The sequence below is a fragment of the Myotis davidii genome, unplaced genomic scaffold, assembly GCF_000327345.1.
Source record: "Myotis davidii unplaced genomic scaffold, ASM32734v1 scaffold243, whole genome shotgun sequence".
Taxonomy (NCBI): Eukaryota; Metazoa; Chordata; class Mammalia; order Chiroptera; family Vespertilionidae; genus Myotis; species Myotis davidii.
The window spans coordinates 3,316,324-3,337,796 of record NW_006295183.1 but is presented as its reverse complement, the minus strand read 5'-3'; positions in this window follow the sequence as shown (position 1 = coordinate 3,337,796).

Sequence of the window (21,473 nt, the reverse complement as noted above, 5' to 3'; positions counted from 1 at the left end):
AGTAAAGAAAGCAATTTGAAAGGAACTTCCTCCCTTTTTCCATAATTGAGAATGTAGCTTGTATAATGCTAAAGTCTGGGAGTTCTTTCACACACACCTACAGTGATGGCTGAAAACCATGCACCTACTTAAAAATCCCCAACATACATTTATTCTGTACATTTATTCTTCTGTCTTTGTAAGCAAACCACCACAGTAGAAGTCAATGAAAGACAGCATGCACATGTTCCATTGCTTCTTGTTAATTTGAATGTGCGGATAGATAGATAGATAGATAGATAGATAGATAGATAGCCATGAATAGCAGGATTTAGGCTGTTGACTCTTGTTTTTCAAACATTTATTCTTCTGTCTTTGTAAGCAAACCACCAAAGTAGAAGTCAATGAAAGACAGCGTGCACATGTTCCATTGCTTCTTGTTTAATTTGAATGTGCGGATGGATAGATAGATAGATAGATAGCCATGGATAGGAGGATTTAGGCTGTTGACTCTTGTTTTTCAATGAAAGATTTTATATTCTTTCTTGAAGCTGTACACTGAGGTGATCTCTTGTACAGGGAGTGTCTGGGGCATGGTATGGGAACAAACACAGGCTACTTGACCCTGCTGCACTTGCCACTGTTTGTTTAATCTTCATAATTACCAAATAGGTAGGTGCTATCACTGCCCCTGCTTCACAAATGGGAAAACTGAAGCAAAGAAAAGTTTCATAATTTGTAAAGGCAGGTATCTATAATAATAAAAGTGTAATATGCTAATTAGACTGGACAGCCGAACGACCTTTCGGATGTCCTTCTGGACAACTTTCCGGAATGACCAGTGGGCAGGGGGCAGGGCCAGCAAGCCTGTGCTGCCAGGCCAGCCACGGCAGTCCCGGTACCCTCCCTTCTGTAGAGGCCACAGGAGAGGCAGCGCCGGGACTGGGCCCACGCAGCTGCCAGTCCCAGTGCTGCCCCTTCTGCAGAGGTGGCTGGAAAGGCTGTGGTGTGGGCCCATTCCCAGTCCTGGCATTGCCCCTTCCACAGAGGCAGTGGGAAAGGGGGCTGCATGGTCTTGGTCCTGGTGCCACACCTTCCGCAGAGGCGAGGGTGACAGGGGGCTGCATGGTCCCTAAGCCTCCACAGAGTTGGGACCGGGCACGACTGTGGCTCCTCAACCTCCCCTGGCCAGCCTGGCCCCAGATAGCCTCCCACCACCACCAGTGGGTGGGGGGAAGGGCCAGTGCTAAGGAGCAGTGAGCCCAGCTTCTGCTGGAGCAACAATACCTCTCCATCACACCCCTGCCCTCCCAGCCAGAAGCCTGGCTCACTGCTGGCGAGCACAGTCTCCTGCCTCTGCTGCAGGTGGGTGGTAAGGAGCAAGGGGTCCTGGACTGCATGAGCCTTGGACTGCAAGAGGGATGTCTGACTGCCAGCTAAGATCCGATCCCTGGGGTGTCCTGGACTGTGAGAGGGCACAGGATGGGCTGAGGGACTCCCCCTCCCCCAGTTCTTGATTTTTGTGCACTGGGCCTCTAGTATAGTATATAATGGAGATAGGATTTGAGCCCAGGCAATGTGGCTTCAAAGTCTACTTTTCTGCCCTGCAATATGGTACTAAGCTACATTGCAATCTTGAGTACAAATTGTTTCTTCTTCTGTACCATGATGTTCCAAGAGTTTCAATGCCAACTCATTAATTGCTCAGTGAAATGTCTCTGAAGAGAACTGGACTTGATGTGGATCATCTTGCTCTAAATCCTGAATCACCCTTGACTAGACCTGGTAGTCATCACTTTAATCTGCAGTGCTTTCATGATAAAATGTTGACACTAGTACCACCCCTAGTTTTGTGTTGAATATTAAAAGTAAATAAATACATAAAGTGCCTATTACAACCTGGACCACAGAACATACTTAAAAACTATAATTTCTTTCCATGCAAAGTGGTTTTCCGAAATGTTAAACATGATAAAATTATCTATTTTGACTCTTCTGAGATAATAGCATACATCTAGAATCACAATTCACATGAGTCATGAAAAATAAAGCAGTTGTCTTCCTAGAATTTAGTCTAGTTTTCAGGAGGAAACTTGCTGTGGCAGGAAGGAGATGAGACAAGGTTTTATTGTCTTAAACTTCATGAACTTGGCCGCAGAACCATCATCAAAGAGCAGAATCTGAGAAGGCTGACGAGCAGCATCAGGAAAACATGGTTTCATGTAGTTCTAAGAGGCAACAGTGTGGAGTTTATTCTTGTACTAGGAAAAGGCCAAATAGATCTGGAAAAAAATATTCTGAGAGCATCACGAAACTCATGATCAGCTCCCAAAGATGTTTGCTGAGATTCTGATCCCTTCTTAAATGGTGGCTCATTCATGACAGCACAGGAAAAAGCAGGTCATCTGAGTGTTCACTTGTATGGGAGGAAGCGTGCAAATGCCATTGCAGGAACGGACTCTTTAAGCTTTTCCCACAACACAGATAAGTGTCCTGAAGTGCCCTTGTCATTGCATATGGATTTTTCAGATGAAGTGGGGCAATGTGACAAGCATGGAGCCCAAGTTGCATTCATATCCACTAGTTAACTATATAACATTGGTCAGTGTCTCTAAGCTTTAATTTTTATATGCGACTTTAGAGTGAATGAAAAAACAATGTCCCCTCTTTTGAGGAGTGCAGGGCTGGACAGCAGCATGCTGAGGACTCCACTAGTGGGACTCAGTGGTAAAAAAAAATAATTCAGATATGACTGAACATCCATAATCTGTAAAGCACTGTGCTATGCAGAGGAGATAGGATAATGGAAGAGTTTCAATACTGTTTGCAGAAGAGAGTAGGATTATGGGGAAATTATGTGGAATGATTTAAGGATAAATCGGTAGAGAGTTTAGAGGTTCACTTGCATTTCTTTAGTATTTGGTGACAATCGAGTAGGGATCTGGTCTACTTGAGATACACAGTGAGTTCCAAGGACCAGCGTTCAGGAGGGAGACAAAGGGCAGCAGATAGTAGGTGGGCTTCATAAAAGAGGTTACAAATGGGATAAATATGTCTTTATGCTGAATCATTCATGTTCTCTAATATTCCCCACATTGTTTTTTATCTACCTACCTCTATTTTGCCAGACAAATTTTGCTGATGGCAAACTATAACTGTAATGTGTTCTTCATATTTGGCCAGGCTCTGTTTTCTTTCAAAAGCTATTAACTAAACCATAATGCAAAAGAAAAAAAAATACTGCTAAGGCTTCCAGAGTTTTCCTAAGATATCTTCTCTTTCTGAGGAATTCCTACCAACCATTTCATCATAATGAAGTGTGAATCATGATGAAGCGTGAATCATAATGACGAAGTGTGAAGGAAATGTTAAAATGTAACTCAAAAATACACTCAACTCCACTTTCCCCCATTTTCTCCATTCCTTCAGTGGGGTTAACACAATCTTGGCTTATTGTTGTTACTATTATTTTACATATCACCAATAGAAATCATAGGCATTTCTAGAACCACAAATTATTTCATACTTATTTCCTTCATCCTTCTTTTTTTATTTATTTTGTACAGTAGGTGTGATTCTGGAGTCTGCTTTCACTTGTGGTGGACCCATTCTGTTATTTGACCAAAATTTACCAATTTGAAAACAAGATTTGTATTTTATTTTCTTGACTTATAATAAAGATACAATAATAGATAGGCAGAGACAGGCATACATACAGAGATACATTGATGGATGGATGGATGGATGGATGGATGGATAGATGGATGGAGAAATTTAGGATGTTTCGTATTCTCATCAAGTGAATTGCCTTTTGTTTCACCCTTATTGAGTGTCCAGAATTCTTAAATATAGAAAAGTCAGTATTATCATGGAGTATCTGTATAGGAATACACTGTCAACATAAGTACACATTTAGAAATATCTTGCATCACAGAAATTTAGGATGTTTCGTATTCTCATCAAGTGTCTTGAATCATGAATTGCCTTTTGTTTTACCCTTATTGAGTGTCCAGAATTCTTAAATATAAATTCCAGGTCCTCCCATTTAATTTTCAGATTCCAGGATCCTCCCAACTTTAGATTTCCTCTAAGCCAGTGGTGAAAGGAACAAGTATCCCCATGATCTTGGTAGAAACCCTGCTAAAAATGTATTCTATCTAGGCCCTTGGGATGAATACATTATGTTGACTAACACGAATAATAGAATCATTGTAAAATGCTCATATGTTTAAGAAGTGAAAAGTGCATTCATATACACAGCACCATGTTATTTATATAAAAAAACCTGGAAGGCAGATGGTATCAGTATTATTTTATAGATACAGAAACCAAGGCTATGAAACCAGACTTCAGAACTATTTAGTGACATAGTCAAAATTCAAAATTCGGTTTTCTGACTCCAGATCATTTAGAAAATGTCTTCACTTCATGCCAGCTTGACTTTTAGAAACATTTGGAACTATTAAGGTCCCTTTTAGAGATGCACAATCTTCACCTTTTTTATTAATAAAAAAATCAAAGTCTCAAGAGCAAAAGTTCCTGCTTAGATTATATAAGACTAATAGAACATAGGACATGCTTCTTCCTGGTAACATTTTTATTTTCTATAGCGTTAATCTCAAACCCTTTATAGGAACCACTTAGGTAATTACTCTAACTAAAATTCTATATTAGTTAATTTCATGCAGTCTTTGTGCTTGGCTATCCAAATAAGTGTAGCACTGGCCCATCTTTTTAAAAAATAATATTTTATTGATTTTAGAGAGAGAGGGGGTAGGGGAGAGAGAGAGAGAAAGGGGGGGGGAGGGAGGGAGAGAGAGAGAAACACAATAGAAACATCAATGATGAGAAAGTATCATTGAGCAGCTGCCTCCTGCATACCCCACATTGGGGATGGAGCCCACAACCCACCAGATGCCCTGACCCCTGACTGGGAATCGAACTGTAATCTCCGGGTTCATAGTTCGACTCTCACCCACTGAGCCATGCCAGCCGGGCTGGCCCATATTTTTAAATAGTCTTACTTTAATAAGGAATCATAGATTATGGCTCCAAAGCATACCATGTAAAAAATGTTTCCTGCACTATTTTTCTTCCATGAAGGGCTTCTTTCACTTGTCATAATTTCCCAAGGTTCATATATGTTGTAACATGATGAAATTTCCTTGTTTTGAAGGCTGAATAATATTCATGGTACTACATACAACGTATTTTTATTTATTACTCTGTTGATGGGCATTTAGCTTGTTTCCATCTCTTGGTTACAATATGTTCAAGCTGTCAGGAACATGGGAGTGCCAATATATCCTTGAGACTCTGATTTTAGTTCTTTTGGATTCTTCATGGCTCCACTTGCCTCAGTATCTCAAGTCGTCAAATTCTTGGAAGTACAAAATAGAATGGTAGCTGTCAGGGCTTGGAGGAGGGGGACATAGGGAGCTGCTATTCAATGGGTGTAGATTTTTCAGTCATGCAAGATGCAAATGTTCTAGCGATTTACTGTACAACATGTGTGGCGTATAGTTATCAATATTGTACTGTAACTTAAAAATTGATTAAAAAGTAGAAAGAGAATCTCCTGGCCATTGGTCTCCTTAAGTTGTAAAAGCTTTCTGCAAGGCTGAAATGCTATTTTGCTTCAGCAATACAATTTGGGGAAGATTCAGGAGGTTGTTCATAGATCATGTCATTGAACTATGTTCAAAGCCTAAATCATATCTTTAATATGAGACACGAACGAACATTTATATCCCCTTCAACTTCTGTGCATGTTCATACCCATCTCTTCCCCTCCCATCTCTCCCTGTGGAGGTCACAGGCAGTGGTCTATAACTCTCCCTCATCCAGTGGGAACTGTCAGGCCAATCATTCTGAGGTAGTTTTAGGAATACACTTAATCAGTTGAATAATGATTTTTCTGTTCTCTTCTGAAACTTGTCTTTCTAGACATATGTTACATAAGTTTTCAATCATTGCCAGAAATCCAAAGGAAGCAAAACTCATTTGTTATTTTATCTTAAGGGTGGTTAAAGAAGTTTTAATGTCATCTGCTGGAACAACAGCTGAATTCAGGATGTTACATAACAGTACCAGCATAACATTTATTGGGTAGCAAAATCAGATGTAGTCTGAGTATAATAAAAAACATGAATTTATGTTTGTAGCCTCATGTTGAATTCAGACTTTGGTTTGGATGTAGCAGAATCTGTTTTATTTTCACTTGAGTAGTCATCTTTCACCTGTGTTTATGGTTTTGCATTACTAGATATATGCCAAATTTACTCTAAAACTATTTATTATACGTACTGAGTATCTATGTACTATAATAGTGTGTCACACAGAGGTTATCAATCAAAGTCAAACTATTCTACTTAATGCAACCAAGTCAGAAGATCTCTAATATTAGCGTTCTCTGTTAGTAAATTCATACCTCTAAGTTTTAATTTCCTATTAGTATAGGAGGGCTTATGAGAGAGAACCATGGATTGGCTGCCTCCTGTATGCCCCATACTGGGGATAGAGCCTGCAACCAACCAAGGTATATGTCCTGAACAGGAATCAAACTGGCAACCTTTTGGTGCATGTGATAATACCCACCCAAATGAGCCTCACTGTCCATGGCCTAAATAGACGGGTTTTCAGGCCTGTACTAAGTCTAAATTTTTTTCTGATAAATTACATTTTGCAGTTTAAAATTTATCATTTTATCCCATGTGCTAAGCACTGGACTGGATATTCCACACACATTGTATTATCATAAGTAGCCTTGAAAGAAAGGTAGCATTGCAGTGTTTCTTACCAGATGGTAATGGGCTTCCCCCAAAATCAAAAGTTGACTCATAACAAAGTGAGAAAATGCATGCAGTCAGGCCTATCTGTCATCAGAACCTAATTGTTCTCCTAAGTCAAATTCCCACTCACAATATACACCAGGAATTGGAAAATCCCTTGATTTTGTCCTGTCCTTTCATGGGATAGAAATGATTTCACAGGCATTAAGAGAATATAAAGCATCTATTCTTTTAATCTTGACCTTAAACTTAAAAATTGGAGATCCCCTTGGCAAATCCTTCTGAAAATGCTCCTTACATTCTTGGATGAAGCATATACTTCTATTCCTAGTTAAATTCTGACCATCAGCATGAGGGCTATTTTCAGTTTCTCCTCTTTTTAAAACTCCCTTTGCAGCCAGAAATCCAACCTAGAAATGCCCCAACGAATGGCATGAATGAGTCAGAGGACTCAGCAGAGACCAAATATTATTATATTCCCTGGCACTGGGCTACCTTTCCCTCGCTCACTTTTTTTTACTGCAGTGAAAAATGATTTCTATAAGGGACGCTGAAATAGTAAAAAGAGAAAGAAACCACGAGAAAGACTGCTTAACAGTTTCCAGTTGCAGCTGGGGATCGGGGACACTGAAAACAGGCTAAGAAAGCTTACTTTTCAGCCATGCCCTAGAATTCATTTTGGTTTCGGTACAAGATAATCATTTCCTTGAAGGCAAGCTACAAGGACTTTGTGAGATCACATTTCTTTTCCTTGATCAGAAGCAGAAGCATTGTGGAGGGATGAGCCAGTCCCCGAAGAAGCACCTGAAAGAAACTGATTATCAGAAACATGAAATACACTGGCTCCCTCTCTCTACCCACCTCCTTGCTGCCTCCACACTCAGCCCCAGGGTCAGCTTGGAAGGGCATTTCAGTTCTATGGGAGCTGTATTCCCTAACAAAAGAACAAGATTGAGTCTTGATAATTCAGGAAAATGAAACTTTGAGAAGGTTAAGCTTGCAGTTTCTGGAAGCAGGCGTTCCTTCCAGAACACACACAGAAGCCTGCGATGTCTCTTTCTTTTCACTTCTAATCGTGAAAGCACTTTGCTTTCACCCAGTCAGACTTGCATTACTTTATTATTATTATTATTCTTTGCCCTAATATCAGGATGGGAGGAAAAAAAGAAAGTGCTCCTTTATTTAGCATCCTGGGGATTCCTATTGTGTGTTTGAATCATTATTGGACAGAAAAAACGCCAACCCCACCACTTAGAGTAAGAAAATGCTGTTGATGCCTTTCCCTCTTCTGCCACAACCATCTCCTCCTCACCCCAAGTCATCAGTGAGCTGTAAGTGTATATTGATTTGTTAAATTCAGTTCTGGCAACAGCTATATGATTTTCCGTTAAAAATATTCTCCCCAAAGAACAAACATTCAGACTCACTGTGTTATTCATGGTTTAGAAAAAGAAAAAAAAATTCAAGCATCTAAAAGTGTGTTGCAAAAACAAACAAAAAAACCCAAAGTAAAAGATTAATATTTGCAAACGAAATAGAGTGAATTAGGAACACTTACCAAAATTACTTCCTGTGAACCTATACAGTTCCCACTCTTGCCAAGATGCTAGAAACATTCCCTACTGTGTCTCCCTACTGAGAAGGAGCTATTGCTGGAGCCCAGTTGGTAACGCTGGAGGACACGATCGGCATGCAGTCATTCCACTTGGCAAAGTTACACACTGTGGCTTAAGGGACATGGTTTGTAGAGAAGAATATAATTAGGAGCACTTACGAGAAGGATCAGAGGTGAGAAGTATAAGCATTAGATGATGGTAATAATGGTAAAATTGCTAAAATTGAATAAAAGTTCTTAGAAGCCTGGCCAAGCAGGCTATGGTACATCCATGTAAGGAAATCCTACTCAGCAATAAAAAGGAACAAACAACAAGTCAATGTCACAAGTTAGGTGGATTTTAAGGGCATTATGCCCCCAGTGAAAATTGGTAATTTTAAAAGGCGATGTGCTGTATGATTTCATGTACATACTATTTCTAAAATGAGTGGAGAGAAAGCAAGATGATTTGTATGTACACTTTGTGCCAGGTTCTGTATTTGGTGCCATCTCAAATTCTGCTTACCCCAGTATACCAAATGGTACAAGGTCCATTTCCAGCAAACTGCCTGTTTCTAATTGTGTAAACATCTTAAATGAAGAAATACTTCTTCTCCTTTCAATGTTACCCATCCGGCCTTTTTTTTTTTTTTTACACAACAGAGGAATCATTCTTAAGAGCAATCTGAATATAACATCCCACTCCTTAAAACCATTCAGTAACCTTCAAAACTCTTGGTAAAGAATAAGCTGTTAAATGAATATTACAAAGCCAAGCATGATTTGGTATTTGCTTCCTCTCAAAATGTATCTCTTTTCTCTGCTATCTCCCAGAGATTATCTTCTTTGTACTCTCAGATTTTATGTCTGTCTTCCTCTCATTCCAAGTAGAGACACTCCACATGCATAAAAGTGTTTTCCTCTTCCAGACCTTTTCCATGTGCCATGTGCCCTTCACACTTGCAGATCCATGGATCTGAGAAAGCCCCTCAAATATTCCGCTGCCTACCTCTGTACCTGCCTCTATCCGCACAGTTTATATTCATCCTGCAGGGTCACATATAAACACAGGTCTCAAAGCCCTTCTTAGTGTTCTCCACTAAGTTCCTTGTGCATCTTTCCATTTTTTTGTCCCATCAAACTTTAAGAGAAAGTTTATTAAGAAAGTCACGGACATAGAAATGAGGGGGTCAAAGAAATGGGTTCAGGAAACAAGTTACAGAGGCAAAGGAAGGGTCCTTGGAGCTTCGGAGAATAAGAGAGGCAAGGAAAACACACCTGGGGGCAGGGGATGCGAAAGGTCCCCACTGTGAGAGAGCCTCCTATGCATCTCTTTTGCAAGCTTACCTTCTTGAGTAGAGAAATGGTCTTCACCTACCTTATTCTTAAAACCTGGAACAAAACTGGCCTACCGTAGGCCCCTGAAAATGATATTTTGAATTAAATGTGAGCAACACACACACACACACACACACACACACACACACACACACACACACACACGCACACAGACACACACATACACACACATACTTATTAACAAGGGATTTTCTTGATTAAGCGTTTAGGATTCAAAAATAACTTCCTGATGCCCCATGTCCACAAGTAGAAGTGATTTTTCACTTACAAGCTGGGAATGCAGCCATTCGTCCATCCAGCCTTTATTCACATCTCCTGTGTGATCATGAAGCTTGCTCCAAGCACCAAAAAACAAAGCTATAAAAGAAGAAATGGATACCCGTTTAGTCTTGCCTAAATTCCCCCATATTGAACTTCCAGGTGCTCAAAGCTAAGTGGAGAACAATGATAGTATCAGGTCAAAACAATACAGAGAAGGGCCTGCCTGGAGGTGAATCATTGGTCCTCCACCTGCAAGAAACGATTTCCCCAGTGGTGGTGTCACGTTTAGCTGTCTCCAGCAAGCAAGAAGCTGGTATCTGTATTGCAGAAGAGGTCTCCCGGTAGTTAAAGTCCCTGTATGTTTTTGAAGAGTATTTTAGTGTTCCATTAACTATTGACTCTCCATCATTCAATATTTATAGTCATTCAATATATCACCCCAGGTTATTCTGTGAGGAAAGGAATGGGAGAATGATCGTGTCAGAAAATACAAAGTTGTGATCTTTTGGTGTCGATGACTGACTGGGTGACCTTGGAAGGCTATTTCATTTCTCTCTCCTTGGTCTTGGGTCTTGGTTACCTTATTTATGTAAATCAGAACAATCCAGGTCAGGATGATTAAAGATGTGGCTGTAAATAAACATAATTTTTCTTGCCTAAGGAAAGTGTCCAAAAGAATTGGAAGACTTTTTTTTCATCTTGGAATACAATTTAAAACATCTAGGAAGCTTTGAGGACATTTGTATTTGTCTTTTTTTTATATCTTGGGACAAAAATGCTCTTTCTTTTCTTTTTTCTGACGTGATGTGTTGGCATCCATGCTTTAAAAATCCTTTGTTACTTGTCCATGGAATTGCATGCATTTCCCAGCATTTCTCCTTTTCTACACCCTGGGAATTGGTTGGCCAGATGTTTCTCTCTGATGTTCCTATCATGGAAAATATAACAATATTCAAAGAGCAATTTTTCCCCAGCACAGAGACTTCTGCATGCCACTTTATTTCAGACATAAACTTGAAAAATGTTGAGAAACTCTGACACACAGTGGCAGAAATCCTCAGCGTGGACTCAGGGAAGCTTTATGTTATGTGGATACATGGGATTCATGGTCCTCTGCCTCTTTTTCCAAAGAGAACGTTGTCATGGTTTGTTGTTTGTTTTTTGCTTTTGTTTTTTCAAGACCTCTGTCTGGCTTTGCTACTCACAGACTATGTAAAGTCAGACACTGATTTGGGCCTCAGTTTCCACAACCGTGTAGTGAGGATATTGGGAGTTAAAGAAAGGTGATTAAGCCTGATTTTGTAAGCTTGAATTTTTATGCAGAATAAAATATTTATGTTGTGTGGAAGAAGCCAGTCAAGAAACACTACATCCTGCATAATGCAACTTTTATAAAGTGCAAGAACAGGCAAAATCAGTATATGGAGAGAGGCATCAGAGTGGTGGCTGCCTCTAGGGAGGGTGCTCACTGGGATGAGCAGGAGGAAGCCTCCGGGGGCTGCAGGTCCCTTTGATCTAGCTAGAAGACAGGCAGGTCACATCCATATGTAAGCTTTGTTCACTCACATATATGCATATTTAAAGCCACTTCAAAATAAAACTGAGAACAGTATATAAAATGATTTCTAAATCATAAATGTGTGTGTAGGAGGGTATTTAATTAATCTAGGAAGTAGGCAAACATTGAAGGTGTCTGTCCTAGGATGTTGCCTTTATGTCTTATACATTTTTATCATTTCCATTATGAATATATTGAATAAACAAAGACAAATATTTTGTTTTATTTATCATTGTACTGCAGTACATATTGAGTCGAATACAGAGTCTGTACCCAATAAAGTGGAGCACAAAGATATACTAAATAAAGATGAATATGATAAACCAGCAATGGAACTATTATCCTGAGTCAAAAATGTTGAACATAGACAGTCTAGCTCACTCTATATGTTTGTCTTAGAGAGCATTTCTGTTTTCTTCCTCATAGTACTTCCAGTGCCTAGAATAGTTCCTGACACATTGTAGGCTGTTCTTTAGATACTCGTTGAGTGAGTGGATGAATTTGAAGTGCACTAAAAGTCTCACACTGGGCTTGAGTATGACTTGGCAGCAGATGTTGAGTATCCTCTACCTGTAATGGAATCGTGTTTGCATCTGCCAATACAGGGGTTGAATGAGTAATGGGACATTCTCTGAAAGAAAGGTCCTTTCGGCGTCACTGGCAAGTCATGTAGCATAGCAGAAAAATGGGTGAGATTTAATGTCTGGAAGTTTCATTGGAATCTTGATTTGTACTACATTTTCTTTTTGGTAGAGTTTGCCCAGCTGCTCAAATAGTTATAGTCCCATTTTTTTTCATCTGTAAAGCACAGATGCTTCTGAAATTGAATGAGATAATAGTAGTCAGCCTTTACTAGGCTATAACTACAATGCCACCCTCTATACTAAGAACATTGCATATGTCAGTACATTTCTTGCATCAAGAAGAGTGTGAGTAACTTAGCATCAAACTCAGTAAGTATACAAGTCTTCTCTATGATGATTGCATTCTTAAGATGATTCTAATTAGCTTTCTGTATATTTTATACCAGCTAATTTATTTTATTTGGGTTTTGTAAATGATTCTAGATTGTACTTTGTTGCCCCTTCCCCAGACTTTAACTTCCTCAAAGGAGTGGGTCATTACCTTCTAGAGTTGTATAAAGTTTACTGAATTACCAACTCTGAGTGTTACCTTTGATGGAATGTAATCTTTCTAGAATAAATGCAGTATTATCTCTGATCAAAGGTCATTAATATTCTTTGAATGAAATAGAGTTAGTTCCTTCTTATATACCAAGTTCCATATTTTAACAACTCTGTGCCTTCCACACGCATAACCTTTGTTCTGTTCTCTGGAACAGCATAGTTCTCTGACAAGCTTGAGATGGTTAAATATCAAAATCGCCTTAAAGGTGACAGCAGCTCTATTCTATAAGTAGTAATTTATTCTATAAATTTAAACTTTGGAGGGAGTGGCATATTAGATGTAAGATTTCTCAATTCAGAGAAGGGAGTGGAATCTGGAAGAGGTTCACATGGGAAATAAGAATGGTTGATTTAAAGGAGGGTAGAATAATTTCTTGGCTTTCAGGAATTTATGCCAAGATAGGAGCTGCCATGTTTAAGAGCAAGTAGAAGCAAAGTTTGCAGAGGAGATGCCGTAAAGGGGTCATGGAAACACTGATGGAGGATCCCTTCCTGAAATGTGGCTTTGAGAAAGGTTATTGCTTAAGGGGATAGGTGCAAGGTGGTAACCTGATTCACATAAACAGTGACAAACAAGTAGAAAGTGATGTCGGTTTAGTTTTACCTAAATTCATCTATATTGAAAAAACCGATGTTTTTTCTCTGCTACATGTCAAGCTTTTGCTTAATCTCTTCACCTTCTTTCCTCCAGTCCCCCATAATCCCACCTCCCCTATGCTAGCTGTCAGTCTGTTCCATGTATTGTTGTATCTGTTTCTATTTTGTCATCAGTTTATTTTGTTCATTAGGTTGCACATATATGTGTGATCATATGGCATCTGTCTTTCTCTGGCTGGCATATTTAGCGTAGTAATCTCCAGGCCCATCCATATTGTCACAAAAGGTAAGATTTCCTTCTTTTTTATAGCCGTGTAGTATTCCATTGTGGTAATGAACCCCAGCTTTTTTATCCACTCATCTTACTGATGGACACTTGAGCTGTTTCTAGATCTCAGCTACTGTAAATAATGCTGCAGTGGACAAAAAGTGTGGAACGCTTAACGAATTTGCATGTCATCCTTGCACAGTGGTCATGCTCATTTTCTCTGTGCTGTTCCAACCTTAGTATATGTGCTGCCGAAGCAAGCACGACACATGAGTTTTTAAAAAGCACCGAAACTTCTCTCTCCACCCCCTCCTGGTTTTTTTTTAATGTCCCCAAAGGGCTGAGATTAGGAATCCTCCCACAGCTCATCTCTTCCTAGAACTTTCATGGCACTGCTTCTGATTAAACTCACAGATTAGACCCAGTGGCATAAGGCACAGCTTCTCCCCTTGGAAAAGGAACAAATAAGAATGAAGTGCTAGGTTGCAATACTAATTATACATTCTGTTGAAGTGTCAGCCATCTGTTGCAATTGTTTGAAAGGCAGACACAAGTCAGCTGTTGGGGTGCGATGCTTACCGCTGTGCACACACAGTTCGTTGGTGACGCCAGTGGAGAGTTGGTGTTGCCAGTGGAGAGTTGGTGTTCTAGCACATGCCTGGAGGCAGTGGGATTTCTCTTGATGTCTTGAGAAGCCTACCTTTCTGGGAGAGGGCAAAGGGTAGCCCCAGGTAGCTGATGATGAAGTGCTCGTCACAGTTCAGGCCTGGCAAGGATTCTTAAAGGACCAACACTCTCAGTTTTCAGAAGGGATAACTGAGATAGAGGGAGGAAAAGGCATTGCCTATTCTGCACTTAAAATTCCAGCACTTAACAATTTTCTGCAGAAATTTTGTGTTTGCCCAGAGGACCCTCCCTCAAGTGTATTAAGTTCCTAAGGAAAAGGATTGGACACTATTGTCTCTAACTTAAATGCAAAGAACTGTACCTAACACATCACAATGTCTAGATATGTTGTAAAAAATACAACTAGTTACTGTAAGGTGGGTGGAGGTTTTTCTGATGTGGCCAAAAAGCACAGAAAATGTGGCCTGATCCCCTAGCTCCAGAGTCAGCCTTTCTTTCTCTTACCAGTTTGTCATTGAGTAAGTGGAATGTTCTGCCAAACTGTGGCTTTGGATAATTCCTTAATGAGAGACACTGGATCAGGCTGAAGATTAGTTTCAGTTCACATTATGGAGTCAATTAAAACCCAGCTATGGGCAGTACTATCCCAACAAAGAACAACATCACTCCCTCTGTGTCTGAGGAAACAAAGATGTCCTTTTGATAGAAGTGATATTTGACCTTTTGGGTTATTAAATAATTCTAACCTCCAGGACAATCAAGGGGAGAATGTTCTAGGCATCAGGAGCACGGATGACCCCTGGCCCAGTTTCACTGATATCTGCAATTATGATATGGAGGTGGGAATTATTCTCTGACATCCCTGGTCTGAGGTCACCCATCAGGGATGACAATTTAAATGTCTGCCTATCGCATTGCATAGCGATCATTCTCATTCATTGATTTGAAATCTGCTTTTTCATAATTTGGTAATTTGTTTCTCGTTTCTGCATCACAAGCAACACATCCCTGGAACACCACCTTTTCTTTATGTTGATCTTCTAATGTTGAGAAGAACTTTCATCTTCACTTTTCTATTCACACTAGAGGCCCAGTGCACGAATTCGTGCATGGGTCGGATCCGACCGGCCCACCCTAATTAGAGCCAAATGGGCTTGGCCGGCTGGCGGGGAGGGGCTGCGAGCAGTTGCCTGGCTGGCTCCACCTTCTGCTCAAACTCCCAGTAGAGGGGACAATTTGCATATTAGCCTTTTATTATATAGGATGTGCAAAATCACTGTGCTTGTTCCTCAGGAGACTTCTTATTCAGTCTGTGGGGCCACTTCCTGTGGAAACATATCGTCACCAGTGACCCTATTAAAATGAAAAGCTCAGGTTCAGCCAGTGGAATTTGTGAGGAATAATTAGTGGTGCTGATAGTGCTCCTTTATCTGAGTTCCTGACTAGTTGAATGCATATGCAGGCAGCTAAGGATTAATACTGATTTCAAATTAATTACTGTACCAGGCAACTGTAGATGGTTTTAATTCAGGACTTCAGTTGGATATGGACTTTTGCAGCCATCTCCATGCCTTCTCAAAGATAAGCATGAAACAGAGAGTGAAATAGGCCTTCCATTTCTAGCTAAGTCCTGCCTAATGAAGCCCAGTAAAGTTTTCATTCCATGGACCTCTGGAATTAGGTTGCTGATTTTCTTACCATGAGGAGAGACCACTGGAGTTCATGGAAGGGCAACAACCCTAAGGTGTTTCCACAATACTGCCCTCTTAGGGGTTGTGGTTGAAGATCCCTCAGTGTGACTTAACAAACTAAAAATAGGCATGCTCTTACAGCCTAGCAGGAAAATAAATGAGAACAAATTATGGCATGGAAACTATTGATTTTCTTCCCATTATGCTTAGTTTTACCATCAGAGCTGCTCTGTTCAAAATATGGCCACAAATACTTCAACCTCACAGCTATTTTCATTCTGTGTTCTTATGCTTCTTATGATATGAGCACCACACCCACCCCAGGATAGCTCCTCTACAAATGCTTACCCAGAGGATGCTGCAGGAAGTCTCTGTCCCTTCCTAATCTAGAAGAATAACACTGTCAATCTGTCATAGTTAGTTATCATGCATTTAGTCAGTATTGTCTTACATTCCCCCAAAGACATAAGGTGAGTTATAACAAAAAGGCATGCAATAAAATAATGTAAAACAAAACGAGAGTAAGAAAATAGGACTGGGGGAAGTATCATTGAGACTAGAAATTCAAAACTGTGGAGAGAAATGAAACCAAGTGTTCTGGTCATGAAGGCATACACAATGGTAACTTTCCTTTTATTTGTCCCCGGTTTCCTTGAAAGCCAAACAAAATAAACAGTATTTTATGTTTTATAGAAAAGAATGAGTTCATTATTTTCTCTTTGGTGTTTTCATCTATAGCTGTAGTTTATAATTAGTATAGGTTATTTTCAGTGTATTTGTTCTATTTTGGGCTCTCTTTATTAGAGTTACAAGTACTGTTACAGTTTAAGTGTAAAGGGATAGCTGTGCTCCAGGATAATGCATGATATGACAAATACAAGACTCAGGAAGTAAATGGGGATAATAGAATCCAAGTAGCTCAAATTCTCCCACTTTTTCCAAGGAGGGCTTTTGTGGTCAGAAATGTATTGCACATGAAAGGCAGGACTGAAAATGTTGTCATCACCAAGTCCAGATCCCTCTATAATCCTGCCCAGTCCAGATGGGCATGACACTCCAAGTGCCCTTTCTAGAGCAGTGTGGCCCTCACATCCCAAATCAGTCCTATGCCCTTCTAGAAATTCAAGGAGCTCAAGGAGAGAAATGTCTGCACTGAGGAATAAACTCAGGAGTTCTGGGAGGATATTGAAAGACACAAGCCATATGGAGATAATTGGTGTGAAAGGAAGCAGAGACATCAAGTTTTCAAGCATGCTTTCAAGAAGCTAGTAGTGAACAAAGGGAAGAGGTGAGGCAGAAGCAACTAGGATACTGGCTTAAACAGAAAGACTTGTGAGTTATGTTGTTATTAACATGGGAGAGGCAAATGCATGTTGGGTTCAGAGAAAACAAAAATGAAGAGAGTGTGTATGGATAGAGGAAAATGAGACACTGGCCCGAAGAGAGAGGTGCTGCGGTGAAGACATGAATGGATATCCTGAGGATGAAATTACACGGAGTAAGGCAGGATGAGCTGAGAGAGCACCAGGGTGACACCATGGTCACTGCAGGTGATTTGGTCTGCAGCAGTCTGAAAGCTATTTTTTAAAAATATATTTTTATTGGTATCAGAGAGGAAGGGAGAGGGAGAGAGATAGAAACATCAATGATGAGAGAGAATCATTGATCAGCTCTGTCTCCTGCATGTCCTACGCGGGTATTGAGCCCACTGAGAGACACAGCCAGGCTCTGACAGCTATTTTTGTTCATATGCTTGCAATTAAATGCTTCAAGATCCCAGTGCATTCTAAGAAGAATATTTTCACCTTCCAGGTGCCATCACACTGTTCTCCTAACTCTACCTTACCCCTTATTATTACAGCATTGTTTACACTGACTAGACTGTTGTGGATAGAGATAATGTGTTACCCATCTCAGTAACCGCAGGCAAGCTTGTTCAGTACCAAGCACGGAGTAAACACTCAGTAAGTTTGAGTCAAATGAATGAATTATTTCTAAGCTTTGTGTCCTAAAGAGTAACCATATTTTTCTAGGTCACTCAGAAAAAAAGAAACCCAAGCCCCAAGTGTCAGGAGCCATTGAAACTGTAGTGGCATTATGTACCTCAACTGTCACTGCTTCTCATTATCTGAATAAGACATAGACCAAGGAAGCAGATGGTTTGGGAAGGCATAAAATAAACATAAGTAACACAAAACCTGCCATTCAACAACGCTAATCACACCACAGATTTTGGACAGTGCCACTTCTCCACTTGCTAATAAAACTATTGTGAAACATATGTTCTGGGAAAAGTGAAAATAGATAAAGGAAAGTTAGGAAAATTTCAACCCTGCCACTTGCTTCACAGCATTTGTACTTTTGGAATTCTTTTCTACAGTTCAGTGTGTGTGTATGACAGTTCTGTGAGTGTACATGACAATTTAGTGAGTGCACATGACAATTCTGTGAGTATACATGACAATTCTGTGAGTATACATGAAAGTTTTGCATTTCAGAAGGCTCTCCTAGCATTTGAAACCCCTCTATCACTTTAAAAACCAACCGGTGCTTTCCTTGAAACCCTATAATTTCATTTGCAAAAGTCTTTCATATGCCAAGCTAAGATGACCAAATTGACTGCTAGCATTTGCAAAAGTCTTTCATATGCCAAGCTAAGTGACCAAATTGACTGCTAGGCCAGTCGCTGTGACGCACACTGGCCACCAGGGGGCAGATGCTACGACTAGTAAGTTAGCTTGTTTCTGGGGTCCAGCAGATCTGAACTGGGGAGACGGGGCCTGACATGCCCTCAAGCCCTCCCGGGGTCCCTCCCCAGCCACCAGCCCTGATCTGCCCGATCAGGACTGGGCGAGGCGGCCCTGATTGGCCCTGATCACTGGACAGGCGGAGAGACCCCACCTGTGCATAAATTTGCCCACTGGGCCTCTAGTTTTGCATAAAAGTGGCACCTGTGCAACACAAATATTTGGACACCATTATATATAAACATTGCTATATGGCTTTCTAAAGGATCATTTTGACTTTTAAAAGCTTTATAGTTGTGCATGTTTAGAACTAAAATGTTCAAACAGGAAAATTATTAAATCTACTGAAAATTTTGATCTTATGCAGATAGTTCTATAAATGTAGTGTGTGTAAAATAAAAGCAACAGCACCCATTTGTGTAGCAGATTACAAGGCACCAGGTCAGATGGACAAATCCCTCAGAAGGCATCACTGTATACTTTTACCCTTACGCAACTTTCCATTTGCTCAAGTTTTTACTTTTTACTCCAGTCAAAATACTGGATTTCAAATACCATTTCATTTTACCTGTTTATATGACTAAAGGACGACATGCTCAATTGATCAATATACAGGCAGTCCTCGGGTTACTTCGGACTCAATGTACGTCATTCCGTGGTTATGTCACCATCTATCTCTATTTATTAAAAAAAAAAGAAAGGTTCTGTCATTTTGACATATGTACATATGTGCTTTATGTTTTTATTATTTACCACAAGTAAAGGTCAGGAATTGTTATCTTTCTTTTAAATTTGTTTTCCCTATTTCACTTCATTACTGCTATGTATATTCTCTAATTTTTTTTTCCTGTTTCACTTCATTACTGCTATGTATTGCTCCATGTGAGTGACGTAAGTGCTTATGTAGGCGGGTTCTGACTTACAGTGAAAATTGCGTTACGTCGCACCATAGGAACGAATCTCCCATGTAACCCAAGGATCTACTGTATTGGGATTTTAACTCACAAATATTTGACTCTTAGAAAAGCATATTTGATACTACTCTAAACAGAATTGTTTTTAGTACTGTAGTCAAATTCTTCTGAATTCAGCCTACAAATTCTTAGCACTACCTAAATCTCTTGGTAAGATCTCAGAACCAACTCATCCATCAAACATGTATTTGGCACTTTCTGTAACCCAGGTATTGTTCTTGGTCCTGGCAATACAAAGAACATCAGACAAGCCCTTTTGGTTCACTGAACGTCAATGTCGAGTGGAAGAGACAGGCCTCTAGAGAAGCCACTATGACCCGAAGAGATAGATGCTGAGGGGAAGACATGAAAGGTGTGTCCTAGAGGAGGAAATGACATGGAGAAGTGAGGGATGAGCTGAGAGAGCATCAGTGTGGTCACTCAATTAAATTGGGAAGCATCCAACAGCAGGGACTTAAAGGAAATCATATTAAAGTCATACAGTATACAAAACACATAGAGTGAAAACCCACTTTGAAACAACACCAGATTTCATATTCTATGAGGGAGTGGCCTGGTGTCTAGCACAGTATCCAGCTTATTATTTATTGTGCATGGAATACTAAATGAAACAGTGAATGGGTGACTAATCTATAACTCTTGTCCTAGGATAGTAAAGGGGGTAAATTAATGAGTGTTGAAACTAAACATGCCCTGAGGTCAGGAATCTGTGGCAGTGTATAATAAGGATGTAGGACCTAGTTGGCAGGATATGGAGAATTATGAAGCTACATATTTAAACCAAACTAAACTTTGAATTAATTCATTCTTTCAATTAATTATCTTACAGTGACAAACAAGTTAACTATGACTCTTGTCCTTGTGAAGCCTTTATGCTAATGAGCATCCTGATGATAAACCAGTATAAAACAAAATGAATGTTCCAACTATACATTCTAATCAGGATTATGAAGCAGGGGGGTCAGCAGACTATACCTGACAGCGCCCTCTTTTATTTACTGCCCCTGAAACAAATGAGAAGAAGAGGTTTAAAAGAGGTTTTAGAATCCCAAGAATGCTCTTCTACATAGGTGACATTTAGGCAGATGACATTTAGGGAGATATAAAGGGAAATAGGAAGTCACCCACAGGAACAGGAGAGGACAGGGGTCTCCTGAAACAGGCAATAGTGCGAGTGAAGGCCAGAGGTGGAAAAGGACTTACGGTGTTTGAGGTCCGCAGAGATGGCAGTGTAATTGGAAGGAACGATCAAAGGGAGAGAAGGAGTTGTTCTGAGATAAAAGCAGATTGCTCTATCAATCTTTCCATCCATCTATTTATCAAGATAAGCCTTTGGCAGATGAAACAATTCAGTTTAAAAACAACCCAACCAGGCCTTAGCCTGTAAGTAAATTACCTCTTAGGTTTTGACTAGGAATGTTGTTAACAGGAACAACCAGTACATTGATGAAAAAGATCAGCTCTTCTCCAACCATTGCAATAAAGCTGGCATGAAGAAGGTTATTTGTGAGGCAAAGCCAATTAAATCTGCATTTGCGCTGATTTTGCAGCAATTCCAGAGTGAATTTTTTCTTTTGAATGGCAGAGCTGGCAAAATGCTAACAAATTCAATGTACCATGCACCACACGAAACCCAGAGAGTATTTCTAGAAAATGATGATGGTTTTCTAAACTAGTGGAAAAGGGGAGGGTTATTTTAGCTCTAATGCACTCTGCTATATCAAGTTGTTTGCTTGAATTATTTATGTGTGTATTGCAATTTTTAAACTGGGAGCATCAAAGACATTTATGCCAGTGAGAAGTTAAGGACCTTGTAGCTCGTTCAAGGAGAATGTTAAGG